The sequence below is a fragment of the Leuciscus leuciscus genome (genome assembly GCF_965113295.1).
Source record: "Leuciscus leuciscus genome assembly, chromosome: 3".
NCBI lineage: Eukaryota > Metazoa > Chordata > Actinopteri > Cypriniformes > Leuciscidae > Leuciscus > Leuciscus leuciscus.
The window spans coordinates 50420591-50435180 of NC_138727.1; the positions used below are offsets into that span (position 1 = coordinate 50420591).

A 14590-nucleotide genomic window follows, 5' to 3' on the forward strand; every position below is an offset into this window, starting at 1 on the left:
ACTGACTATAATCTGGACGTCCGTTGACATCCAGGAACAGTCCATAAATGACGTGAATAAAGATGTCCAATCCATAATCTAAACGTCCACTGACAGCCAGAACTAGTTCAGAACAGACGTTCATACTGACTATAATCTGGACGTCCGTTGACATCCAGGAACAGTCAATGACTGACAGCCAGAACTAGTTCAGAACAAAATGAAAAACAATATCTGTAAATGAATTAACTGACTGTTACGGACTATATCATTAACTGTTAAATTGATCTTGCTGGTCAGACACCAACAGGGTTCATGATGCACACATGGCACTTTTAAGTCCTCCTGGGAAGTTTGTATTCATGAGGTTTTACTATTATTTTTTTATTTTTTTTATGTTTTAAATTAATTTATGAAGCCACTGTAAAATGTATCATTAGCCTACATGTTATATTGTTATACTATAACACTGTCATATTTTGTGCAGGCATTAGCTTACTTCATCGTAAATAGAAAAGCCTGACAATGTAACTGCTAAATACCCAAGTATTGTGGTATTCCACAATGTTTCTCACTGACACACTCATAACTCGAGATTGTGGATTAAAGAAAATCCCGAGCTTCCTACTCATATTTCCATCATTGTGGCGGCGTTCATGTGTGTCCAATTTGTAAATACGATCTTTATGATACTAGGTATGTCTTGAATGCATCAATAGCTCTAGTTTAGGGACAATCCATACAAACAATCTTTACTAAACAGACAGTCACAGTGAGAAGATTTTTGTCCTTTATCAATGCTAAAGGCCTAACCACTGCAGTTAACACCATGCTGTTAAATAAAAGTCTGTAGACAAGTCTTAAGGTTAGGGTTAACCTTAACCCTTAATTTCTAACCCAGACCCGGTTTCACAGACAGGGTTTAGATAAAGCCAGGATTTGTCCTTAGTTCAATTTGGGTATTTAATTATAGCTTTTAAAAATGTGCCTTAGAAAAAAAAAAAAACATTACTGGCGTGCATCTTGAGACAAAACAATGGCACTGCCATAAGATTTGTCAGTACAAGTTGCTTTCAGGTAATACAGCTCAAACATGCATTTTAGTCTGGGACTACTGTAACAGGCTTGCCTGTGAAGTGTGAAACCCGGGGTACTATGTTGTAACTTGTATATAATTATGCCAATGTTACCAAAGTGTTGCGTTGGACAGAGGATTAACTCTAAACCAACAGGTTGTGTACCTGTGCCACACAGGGTGAAAAGGGATGTTGACATTATTAGGCATAAGAGTGTTTCTAAAGGAAAGGTCAATAATTTGTGAAAGTGTAAAAGGGTCATTATGGGTCACATGAATGTAACTGTCACCACCATGATACCAATTCATTAGATTTTCATATAGATCTACATACAGAATTGTATATGAATATATGCAGTGTTTGCTCTGTTTAATATACTGTTTGCTCTATTAAATTGCACTTTATCAGAACAGTGGTAAATAAATATTATATATGGTCAGTTACTGTAAGTTCTTACAGTATTTTTAATCTTTCATTTTTATTGTTTAATTTTTAATCATGCACTGCAATGAAAAAACAATTTAACCAATTGATTAAATATAACAGCCAGCCTACAAATACAACCAAATAAATAGCACATAATATATTTTATTTATTTATTTATTTATATATATATATATATATATATATATATATATATATATATATATATATATATATATATATATATATTCATATTTTCCTGTAATTGCAATGTTGCCACACTATTGGCTGTCTCTCCTAGCTGTTTTGAGCATGATTGGTTATTCTCTGTTTATTCTGACTGTCATCCAGGAATCTAGCCAATGACAACTATGCGCGCCTTTACGAGTCAAGTTTGAATAAACGTCAGTTGAGTGAGTCGGTGTTTGCTTTGCTGCTGCGCAGGATCTTCAATTTGCCTATTCTGTGGGTTTTACATCGTTTAAAACATGGATTATTTTTCTTCGGACTGCTAAATGTTTATTTTGAGCGAGTTGCTGGGTGTTGCTGGATGTAAATGAAGAACAAACAAGGAATATGGACAAAGAATTTTATCAACGGAAATATTGCAATCTACGAAAGGTAAAACTTTATTTTATACAAATTCTGCTACATCAAGATATAGTGTATTAAATTGAGTATTAAAACGCGATTAGAGCAATATTGTTAGTGCATACGGTATTCCAATGTTAATGTTATGTGCTGCTAGCATGTGTAAATTGTCTAACTTAGTTTATGATAAAATAAAACTCAACATGGGAGCTTACAACGAGTGAACTGCAGGGTTCTCAAGTTTTATCAAAAGCTTGGAGTGAGATCACATGCGGTTAGGGGAGGAGCCCTAATGGAGCCCCGCCCCCGCCAGTCCCCGCCCCCCAATTTTACCCATTGTTCATAATTAACCAGCACAAACTGAAATTATAACAATTGGTAAATCTGATAAATGACAGAGCAATTCATCACATCAAATATACTCTTTAATGTTAGGCTATATTTCAAAATTACAAATATACAAAAATTACAAAAATATAACAAATTGCTCCAAACAGTTTGGAAAAACAAATATATGAAAACATATTATATAAACAAACTTTTATGTTAGATGCGATTAATCAATTTGACAGCACTAGTTTAAACATACTTTTTATTTTTTTTAATGTTTGTTGTAGTATATATTTTATTATAGTTTTTATTTTATTTAATTTTTTATAAATTTTTGAGTCATGAATAATATTATCATTTTCTTGAACTTATAAAAACTCTGGTACAATGCTAATTATTATCTCAAATGGTAAAATACATTTTTGCTTTTTCCCTGACATCTTTGAAAAATACAAATGCAATGGCAATGATTAATGTATGTTTTGACAGGATATAAAATATTACACAGAGCACTCTGCTTTAATACATGTAGCCTTAATGTAACTAGAAAGACTATTAATACAGTATAATATATAATTTAAAATAAAATTATGAAATACATCTTCATTCCTTCCCATACCCACTAACATTTCCCTTAGTTTCAGATAACGTAAGCTAGCCAAACTGAGCCAAAGCTTCTGGCCTGGTTGCAAAGTAGTTGTAGAGTTTTTGACTGCATCAATAATAATGTATACGATGGGCTATATATTAAATGTTCTAGCCTAAAAATGTTAGACGAGCTTTCTTCCAACTTACCTTCTCCATCACGACGTGTGTTCGCGCGATGTTGTTGGTTACCTAGTAACGAACGTACGGTGGCCGAGAATGTTCCGTCAACTTCCGTGTGTTCGCGCATCTACGCAATCTGGCCGAGATACGTGCTGGCGGCAGGAAACTTCACTTTGTGTGCCTGCGCCTACAACGTTATATATAAAGCTTGCAGGACAACTTGGTTGGCATTGCCTTTTCAGCGTGAGAAATACACGGTGTGGCGTGTGAGCGTGTGAACTGGTTGAATTGAGTGTGTCTCACGGCCAATGCGTGAGACTTGAGAACCCTGCTGAGAATTGTATCTTTAGACAGAAAGGAACTGTCACAGTCTTATACTATAAGAATCTGCAAACTAGGCTTATGAATCTATTGATCGCGGGATGGCTAACCGATCAGTTAAATTAACGAGTCGTAATAATATGTTTTGGAGCTGGTGAGTCAATTTAGCAAGCTTTTGCAAATGTCTCCGTAAGTAAGTAAAACAAATAACTAATATTGATGTGTGTGTGTGTTTCCTTCATGATCCAGGCATTTGGGGAATAAATATTATCCAGCCACACGATGTTCAGATGCGGTGTGAGTATTGTCATAAAATACACGTGAAATAGAGGCAGAACATGTGAATCTGCTCAAATGCACTGGTTCAAACCCTCCAGACAAGCTTTATCTTCTTGAGTTTACAGGCCTAGCTGACCCAAAAATAAATGTCTTTCAAAATGAAAGTATTTTCAAACCTGTATAACTTACTTTTGTGAAACACAAGAATTTGGGGAATAAAACAACTGTATGCAACTGTATGCATTGAGGGTGAGTAAATGATGACACAATTTTCAACTTTGAGGTGAACTAATCCTTTAAGGACATTTGCTAAATTAACCATGTTTTTTATTATAGTGTAGAAACCATGTTTTTATGGTGGATTGATTACAATAATTTATTAAGTGAGTATAGGAGCAGGCTTCACTGCATATATTAATAAACTTTTAGAGTGCTGGCCTGGATAATTGTAATACATAAAATAGGTAAGTGGCCGCACTATGCATAAACTTTTATTTGCAAAAATGCGTTTAGGCGCGTGCCGAAACCTGTTTTTGCAAATAAAAGTTTATGCATAGTGCGGCCTCTTTCCTATTTTACATATTACAATAATTTATTACCATTTGGTTAGTGTCGCAAAACATTGTTAATTTTTAGTAAGGGTTCTCCAGATTTATATAACACTTATGGAACATTAAAAAATGGTCCTATGTTACGCGATCAATAATCCTATTAACACACTTTTTTTTTATATATATATATTTTTAGATCAAGCATTGGACTTACGGAGCAGAATAGGCACCAACAGAGAAACAAGTCCATCACTAGTAAGTATCCACTGCAGTATCTGGTTACACTTTATTTCGATAGTCCACTTTCACTAACATGTCAACTAACTCTCATTAGAGTATTTGTAGGCTGTAGTAGACAGTCAATAGACTGGTAGGCATACTTGCCAACCTTGAGACCTCAGAATTCAGGAGATATTTAAAAGGGGGGGGGGGGGGGGGGGAGGGAAACAACTTTCGGTTGAAGTCGACTACTTTGGACTTCAACCGAAAACAGGATGTAAACAGGTATGAGCGCTGGCCGAATTAACTTCATTTTAACGGATGGTGTAGCAATATTGTTGTCCAGGTGGAAATCGGGAGAAATTCGGGAGAAAGGTCGGTCCGGGAGATTTTCGGGAGGGGCTTTGAAATTCGGGAGTCTCCCGGAAAAATCGGGAGGGTTGGCATGTATGCTGGTAGGTTAAGTTTAGATGTTAGAATTCGGGTTAGGAGAATAAGTTGACTTGTAGTTGCCAAGTAACTTATAGTCAGTAGAATGTCTGTTGGGGGACCAACAAAACAGAGTGTTATTAAGCAGACAGTCTACTAATACTCTAATGACAGATAGTTGACATGTAGTTGCAAAGTTACTTATAGTTAGTAGAATGTCTAAAGTGGACTATCGAAATAAAGTGTTACCCAGTATTTAAATCCGCAGTCAATTTTAAAGGCACAATGCACTCCGAAATTAAAAAATGATCTCTTTTTTTCTTCTCTCGTGCCATTCCAGATATATATCTGACTTTCTTTCGACAAAGATTTTTTGAAAAATTATCCATTATTGTAAGCCAATATAATGCAAGTGCATACGCCAGAAACTTCATACAGCGTACTCACAGCTTGCTGTGTTGTTCACACAAGATGTTTTCTGCACTTATCATGTGAGCTTTACAATGCTCTTGGACTTTTTCGACCTTCAGCATTTTGGTGTCTATTCACTTGCATTTTTTTTATTTTATTTTTTTTATTTACCCTTTATTTTACCAGGTGATGTCCCATTGATATATTTAAATCTCTTTTACAAGGGAGCCCTGGGGCTAACAATTACACAAGTTACACAGAATCACAGAAACGGACACAACAAACAAAACAGATTTACAGTACATGTAAAACAAAACAATTAAAAAAGACTTAAAGGAGTCATTGAAAACATGTGCATTGTTCAAATTTGGAACATTTAAGTAATTGTTTAAAATGTTCAAGTGGGATAAAAACAGAAAGCTTCAAAACTTTTTGGAGCAAATTCCAACACCAAGGAGCAGCATAACTAAAAGCAGTCTTACCAAATTCAGTTGTTATACGTGGGATATTTAGAGCCAGAATGTTAACGGAGCGGAGATTATAAATGGAATGATTCCAGGTCAACAGACTGTTAAGATAGCTGGGTAAATTACCGTTAATAACTTTGTAAATAAAAATATGCCAGTGGAACCATCTACGCAGACCTAAAGAGCTAAAACCAGTCGCCTCATAAAGACGACAGTGATGAGAGCGTGACTTGGCATTAGTAATGAACCGTAATGCACCATGGTAAACTGTATCAAGTGTGTGCAGCGTGGTAGAGGCAGCATGCATATAAATAATATCCCCATAGTCTGGTAAAAAAAAGTGGCACTGATCAATTTCCTCCTAGCTTGGAGAGTAAAACAGGATTTATTTGTTTTTAAAAAAGCCAAGCTTTACTCTCAGCTTTCTCACTGATTTATCAATGTGAACTTTGAAGGTTAGCTTTTCATCAATCCACAGACCAAGATATTTATAAGATGAAACAAGGATGGGCAATGGTGTTTATGTAAATGGTAAATAGGACCGGACCAAGGATAGACCCTTGAGGGACACCTCGCCGGACCCCCAGTGGGGCAGAACTATGCCCATCGACAACTACAGTTTGAGTTCTGTTGGCAAGATAGTTTCTGAACCAATCAACTGCCTGTCCAAACGGTGGCATTATTTGACACACAAACACAAGAGATGGATAATATTTCTAAAAGTCTAGTTTATTTTTTCTAAAATATGTGTTTTCATCTGAAGAAAGAAAATCATATACCTTTTGGTCGGCATAAGGTAGATAAAATGAAGGGGGAATCAGTTTGCTCTCCTTTACCTAGTATTATTTATAAACATTACATGTGATTTAATAAATGTACAATTAAAGGGGTGTTCGAAGCAAACATCTAAATCCCTTCACAAAGAGCCCTTCCACAAAAGGGTTAGCAAAGGGGGACATGCATCCGATGGTAAATTAACTTTAGTAATTTTATCTTATTGTAACTATCGCAACTTAAATCACCAATGAGAATATCACAATAACCTATATTAATGATATTCAATCATTAGAAATCAGAATTAGGTTCGGCTCTTGAAATGAATTGGCTACGACCACTGTTTGAATAACAAATGCAAAATCAAAACATTTATTTTTACATTCCACATAGATTGTGAAATCAATTAGAAAAAAAACAATAACAAATTCCCCCCAAAAAATAGTCAGTCAGTGAAAAAAAAAAAAAATCAGTCCGGTCAATTAGTTCAATGTTCAACTCAGTTGAGTTTCAATTCAGTTCCTGTGTGGTTTGTTGAATAAAAGGCCTTATTTCAAATCACTACCCGTGCAGTGTGTGATAACGTTGGAGATCTCATAAATCTTATCTGTATGATGTATCCAAAAGCGTGCAGTCCACCAGCTTAGCGAGTTGATGGCCACTGGTTACAGTCACACTCCAGAATCGCTGAGTCACTGAATCGCTGAATCACTGGCTCGCCGTAGAATCACTCTCTCAACAGTGGCAAAATATGCACAACAAAAAAAAAACAATCGGAGATTCTTAAACTCATCCAAAGAAAAAAAACAAAAGTGTAAACGGCAGTTTACAATAACTAAGGCTTCTTGCCACTCTTACAAGATTATATAAACATAAAAATCTTGTCTCCTGTGTTTTAAATGGTCTGCTTCACTATATTTATCTCACTGTCTTCATCTCACGAGGCACTTGACGAGAGGATAGAAAAGGAAAAGGAAAAAAAAGATCGCTCATCTTCTTTAGCTACACAACCGAGTGGCTCAGCCAATACACATGAAGCAGCGCCATTTAGGGGAACGGAGAATAACAGCAATTACTTTGGCCCTGTGCAATTTATGTGGGCTACATAATAGTAATTTTATAATTTTATATTATATTTATGGTAATGTGACCTAGGATGGCAAGTTCCTGTGTTTCATTTTAAAGTAGATATGGTGGAAGAGTTCAATTTAACATAGAATAATTGAGTTGTTTGTTTGGGTTTGCTATATTACACACATTTTCATCATACCGAAGTTCCATAGGTAAAACTTTTATTAATATATAAAATGTAATGTAACTACCTGCAGGGTTAAAAGAAAAGACGTCAAGAACACACAAACTTAAGGAACTTTTACACATCAACAATGTACTAAAAACGGAAGAGTTTTTTCTTTGTACAGATGACAATGTTATTAAAACGATTACCGTTTGGACAGATCCACTGTGTTAATCTACATGTTCCTTCTTTTGGTGATGCACATTTTTCTATCAGACATAAGTTTTAGATACCACACAAAACGAATGAAATGTGACCCGTGCTAATTAATTCCCCCCTTTTACCTCTCTCTTTTATCTTTCTGTGGCCAGGATCCGTCATTCATCAGAACAGCTACCAAGAGAAGTGAGTATTCGTCCTCTACCTCCTTTGTCTCAATGTTATTTCAACACAATTGGTCTCCAAAGTACTATATGTATGTGTTTATATTAGGGGTGTAAGATTAAGAAAATGTCATAATTCGATACAATTGCGATTTTCGATGGAAAAAACAATTCACAGTATGTAAATGTAGTTACTTTTCCTATATAGGTATTAGGGATGTGCATCTCCATAACTGAGGCCGATACGAAACGCATCTCGATGCATAGCCAACGATACAATACATTAATGATACATATAAGCAGCTGCCAGCTACCGATGCAATGCAATACTTTTATTACGATCCGGTGCGATTCGATTTCGATTCGACGCATTGCAAAAATATGATGCTATGCAATTCAATATGGTATAGATAGTTAACTTTTATTTCTTTTGTTCAGACATAGGGCAAATCATAAAGTAGATTAAGTGCCATCTGACTTTTAACACATGGCTCTCTCACAATCAAAAGATTTGGTTTCCACAAAAAAAGCAGGTACTGTAGGCTAACTGACCAGAAAGCAGGTACTGTAGGCTAACTGACCAGAAAGCAGGTACTGTAGGCTAACTGACCAGAAAGCAGGTACTGTAGGCTAACTGACCAGAAAGCAGGTGCTGTTATTATGTGCTTCACGGGCCGTTTATCAGTTTGGACCAGTGCAGCGCGAGCCGATCTTGATCAAGCGACACTGTTACTACACGGCGCTAAGAGATCCCCACTGAAGTAAAAACATCGCTGCGAGATCTATTGAGAAGCATTCATATTTCTCTGTTATTAACGGATCAAACAGCGCTGACGTGGAAACAATGTGCCATGAATGAACAATCCAGTGTCCACAGATCAGCAACATGCACCATGGATTTACTGTAGTGAAACAAACTGTAACCATGGAAGTTTGGCAGGAATAGTAGGCTATAATGCTTTCAAGTTACATTACGTTGGTTTTATTTTGACATGAATAAAATTACTGCCCTCAAATGTTAATCTGAACTAAAATAAACCTTTGTTTATAACTACAATATTACATTACATTTTTTTTCAAGGAGCTGTTTTACATGCTTCTAAGAGTCAATTATAGCTTCATCATTCCTCAAAGTAAAAAAAAAAAAAAATCATACTTTATGATGTTATGTTTAATACAAAAAAAAAAAGTTACAAATATTAAATCAAGAAAATTTCTCTGGCATTTCTTTCTTTTTCCTGTATCGAAAACGTACCGAACCATGACACAAGTGTATCGTATTGAACCGAACCATGAATTTTGTGAACCGTTAACTTACACCCCTAATATGTGTGTGTGTGTGTGTGTGTGTGTGTGTGTGTATATGGGGCTGTTTAAACCTGGCCACTTGATGCGTTTTCTCAGATCGGATAGCTATCTGTTTTATCACAACAATTCCATTTACACCTGGTCACATAAATGTGTTTTTGCAAAACGGATATAAATCAGATCTTCGATTCCCTCGCTATGCAAATTTAATGGTGTTCACGTCACCGAAAGCAACAGATATGAACTGCATTTTATTGATCATCCGTTAAAATTTCTAAATCAAAGACCGCAATAGGAGAGAGCGCAACAGCCCTGGTAAGATCATTTCGTTTCTTTACTTTTAATGATGATAACTGTGTGTTAAGCATCGGGGACTTACTTTCACTTTAATTTGCGATAGTTTGCACGTTGGCTTGATGAATAACGTTAGATGGTCAGCGGCGATGCGGCAGTAGCGTCGTCATAACTTGCTATAACATGACATATAGCCTATAACACGCTCTTACAACTTTATTTTAGAGCGTTTTTGGGAGGAGTAAAATTTACATGTGGTTTCAACAACCAGATGCATTTACACTTGTCCAGTTTCTTCTGGAATGCGGCCCAGACCACCTCCTGAAGTGGTTTGAGCAATCAGATTCAAATGCGTCACGAATGCATTTCGGAGGGCATTTACACCTGGTCTTTTCAAGATCATATAGCTATCCGATCACTAAAATCACATGAAGTTGTAAATGGCACCTATATGTGTGTGTGTGTGTGTGTGTGTGTGTGTGTGTGTGTGTGTGTGTGTGTGTGTGTGTGTGTGTGTGTGTGTGGAATGCCTTATATCAGGCTTGATGTAATTTTACTTGATTTGTGATTTATTTCATTTAATTGATTCGAGTACTCAAATTTTCAACTATGTATATCTCTGCTATAAGCTAAACCACAACAGTGGCATTTGTATTTATTTATTTAACATGTGGATTTTTTTTTGCTTTGATTGTAGCTGCTGTCATGAAATGGGACCCAGCTGCAATAGAGGCCCAAATAAAGTCTGTAGCCGATCATCTGAAACTGCTTGCTGCTATAAATGAAGCTTGTGAACCTTGTAGCAGCCATATTTTGTTAATTGTTATGTTATATTGTTTTAACATTTTATAGATTATTTAAAGGGAAATTGTGTTAATTTACAACTTTACTGTTCAGGCTTTTAAGTTGTATTGTGTTCATTTATACTTTAGTCTTCCGGCTGTTAAGTTTTGGTCCAGCAGAACAAAATAGTAATAAAAATATATTTTAAGATTTAAATAGTTGATTTCTTGGAGTGATTAGTTTGTTTTACAGGAAAATGGTAAGCAGTTTATTACAGTTATATTGTTAAGATATACAAATGCAAGTATATACACTACACAGTTATTCAATTGAATATTCAATATTATCAATATTCTTTAAAATCTTATTTAGGTCTATGGTCTGTGTGTCTGCAGTTTCATGACACGACAACCATTAACATTGAGTAACTGGGTTTTTCTCAGTGAGAACTAGCTCACTCACTGCCACTGTTTTGTAAATATTTGTAAGTAAATATTTTTTAAAGTTGGATCCTTGAAAAATGCACATATAGGATTTCCATGTCAGTATGGGTCTTTAACAGTCTTTGACATTTCTACTACAGAAAACACGTCTAATACAACTTTTATTCTGACTGCCTTTAGATGTCTAACAATTACATCTGTAGCAAGTCTTTACTTGACATCTATAGAATGTCCAGAAAAGACGTATAAAAAACTTTCATTCTGGCTCCTGTGAGGACGTCTTCTGGATGTCTAAGAATGACGTCTTTAGCACGTCTTTAATTGACGTCTATACAATATCCAGAAAAGACGTATAAAAAACTTTCATTCTGGCTCCTGTGAGGACGTCTTCTGGATGTCTAAGAATGACGTCTTTAGCACGTCTTTAATTGACGTCTATACAATGTCCAGAAAAGACGTATAAAAAACTTTCATTCTGGCTCCTGTGAGGACGTCTTCTGGATGTCTAAGAATGACGTCTTTTAGACGTCTTCTAGACGACTTTTTGCTCGCTGGCCTCACCTAAAGGATTATTAGGAACACCTGTTCAATTTCTCATTAATGCAATTATCTAATCAACCAATCACATGGCAGTTGCTTCAATGCATTTAGGGGTGTGGTCCTGGTCAAGACAATCTCCTGAACTCCAAACTGAATGTCAGAATGGGAAAGAAAGGTGATTTAAGCAATTTTGAGCGTGGCATGGTTGTTGATGCCAGACAGGCCGGTCTGAGTATTTCACAATCTGCTCAGTTACTGGGATTTTCACGCACAACCATTTCTAGGGTTTACAAAGAATGGTGTGAAAAGGGAAAAACATCCAGTATGCGGCAGTCCTGTGGGCGAAAATGCCTTGTTGATGCTAGAGGTCAGAGGAGAATGGGCCGACTGATTCAAGCTGATAGAACAGCAACTTTGACTGAAATAACCACTCGTTACAACCGAGGTATTCAGCAAAGCATTTGTGAAGCCACAACACGCACAACCTTGAGGCGGATGGGCTACAACAGCAGAAGACCCCACCGGGTACCACTCATCTCCACTACAAATAGGAAAAAGAGGCTACAATTTGCACGAGCTCACCAAAATTGGACAGTTGAAGACTGGAAAAATGTTGCCTGGTCTGATGAGTCTCGATTTCTGTTGAGACATTCAGATGGTAGAGTCAGAATTTGGCGTAAACAGAATGAGAACATGGATCCATCATGCCTTGTTACCACTGTGCAGGCTGGTGGTGGTGGTGTAATGGTGTGGGGGATGTTTTCTTGGCACACTTTAGGCCCCTTAGTGCCAATTGGGCATTGTTTAAATGCCATGGCCTACCTGAGCATTGTTTCTGACCATGTCCATCCCTTTATGACCACCATGTACCCATCCTCTTATGGCTACTTCCAGCAGGATAATGCACCATGTCACAAAGCTCGAATCATTTCAAATTGGTTTCTTGAACATGACAATGAGTTCACTGTACTAAAATGGCCCCCACAGTCACCAGATCTCAACCCAATAGAGCATCTTTGGGATGTGGTGGAACGGGAGCTTCGTGCCCTGGATGTGCATCCCACAAATCTCCATCAACTGCAAGATGCTATCCTATCAATATGGGCCAACATTCACTCAAAAAAAAATTTTTGTCTAAAAATAAGATTTATGTATTTGAATTGCATAACAAATTTCCATGCATTTGGATTACATAGTTTTAACATAAACCAATCAATAATCTGAATGTGATTCATATTTTTAAGTCACATCTAAATGAAACAGATAAGATTTATGTAATTGTATTAATAAACTGAATGTGATTTATATTTGTCAGTCGTATGTAAATGAAACAGGTAAGATTTATGTAATAGTACACAGAAAAATGCCCATGTTAAATCAACACTGCTCAGTGTTCATATGTGTGCACACTACAGAGGTAAAGCAGTCTTGAAGTTAATGAGATAATTAACTGATGATTGAGCATTAATTATGAACACCTGCTGTTAACAAGCAGAATCACTGAAGGAAAGAGAAACACAAGAACTACAACTGACTAAAACAGCCTTTTTCCACCTTAGAAACATTGCTAAGCTACGTAATATGCTATCAGTTTCTGATGCAGAAAAGTTAGTTCATGCATTCATGACCTCGAGACTGGATTACTGTAATGCTTTATTAGCTGGTTGTCCTGCATCCTCAATAAACAAGCTACAGTTAGTCCAAAATGCCGCCGCTAGAGTTCTTACGAGATCAAGAAAATATGATCATATAACACCGATTTTATCATCACTGCATTGGTTACCTATAAAGTTCCGTATTAATTACAAGGTATTGCTACTGACTTATAAAGCCCTAAACGGCTTAGCTCCAGTCTATTTAACGGATCTTCTATCGCCCTATAATCCATCGCGCTCTTTAAGATCACTAAATTCAAGGCTTTTGGTCATACCTAGGATATCCAGAACCACCAAAGGAGGGAGAGCATTTTCACATTTGGCTCCAAAACTCTGGAATAGCCTTCCTGATACTGTTCGTTGCTCAGACTCGCTCTCCCAGTTTAAAACTAGATTAAAGTCGCATCTCTTCAGCCAGGCATTCATATAATCCTACAGTTCAAACTACAATCCGGCCTCTAGCTCATAAATGCCAGAGGAGAACTGGCCCCCGACTGAGCCTGGGTTCTCCCAAGGTTTTTTTCTCCATTAAGTCACCTGATGGAGTTTTAGGACACCATTAGGTCACTTGATGGAGTTTTTCGGTTCCTTGCCACTGTTGCCTTTGGCTTGCTCAGTTGGGGATATTTTGGGGATATTTAATTTAATTTTATCAATCAATACATTCCTCTTGAAACAAACTTTGTTGTATTATTTTAATTTAATACTGTGAAGCTGCTTTGATGCAATCTGTATTGTGAAAAGCGCTATACAAATAAACTTGACTTGACTTGACTTGACTTGACTTCAGCCACAGCTAAAGGAAGACATTAAATCTGTGAAGATCTCAGCAGAGGAGGATTAAACAACTCCATAAACAGCATTACCAGCTTCACTTATTACTAACCAGACTGACTTTATTTCATTTCCGTTTGAATGAAATCAACAGTTATATTTTAAAGTCACCATGATGGTGGTTAGCGTTTGCTTTAGTTTGACTCTTGACCCTTGACTCTGTAATGTAATTTTTTCCTGGTTGCTATAATTATGTGTCTATAAAACACATTTGTTGCCGCGAAAAAGCCAAGAGAACATGAGATCAGTTGATGTTGGCTGTTTATTGATGAAGGTGTAATCATCATATTGTGGCCTGAATCACTTATCTTTTTCAGTGTCTAATGCTTTGATTATTGGGGTTATGTGATTTTGTTTTAATTGTTGTAGTAGCTGTGTGACCTGACAGCATTAGATCCAACAGTTAATCAAATAATATAAAGAATTTTAAAAACATTTAGTGCATTAAACTTTCTACATTATTACTTGGACATCAAGAATCAGTGTATGACTCTC

The 14590-nt window shown here is 36.4% G+C and overlaps 2 protein-coding genes and 1 long non-coding RNA gene across 4 annotated transcripts in view; all 3 read left to right on the forward strand.

Moving 5' to 3' along the window:
* LOC309493629 (sialoadhesin-like) overlaps window positions 1-14590 on the forward strand; it is a 343044-nt gene that overhangs the window by 125882 nt on the left and 202572 nt on the right. The window lies entirely within an intron of this gene.
* Window positions 1-14590, forward strand: part of LOC309493884 (uncharacterized protein) — a 50656-nt gene that overhangs the window by 32431 nt on the left and 3635 nt on the right. The gene's annotated exons all lie outside the window — the stretch shown is intronic.
* On the forward strand, window positions 1960-11331 carry LOC309493926. Of its 2 annotated transcripts, none has more exons than XR_014204100.1 (5): window positions 1960-2099; window positions 3738-3783; window positions 4515-4573; window positions 8227-8260; window positions 10538-11331. It is a non-coding gene; the product is annotated as an uncharacterized lncRNA (long non-coding RNA). The 2 variants fall into 2 exon arrangements; XR_014204101.1 differs by lacking the exon at window positions 1960-2099 and adding an exon at window positions 3508-3642.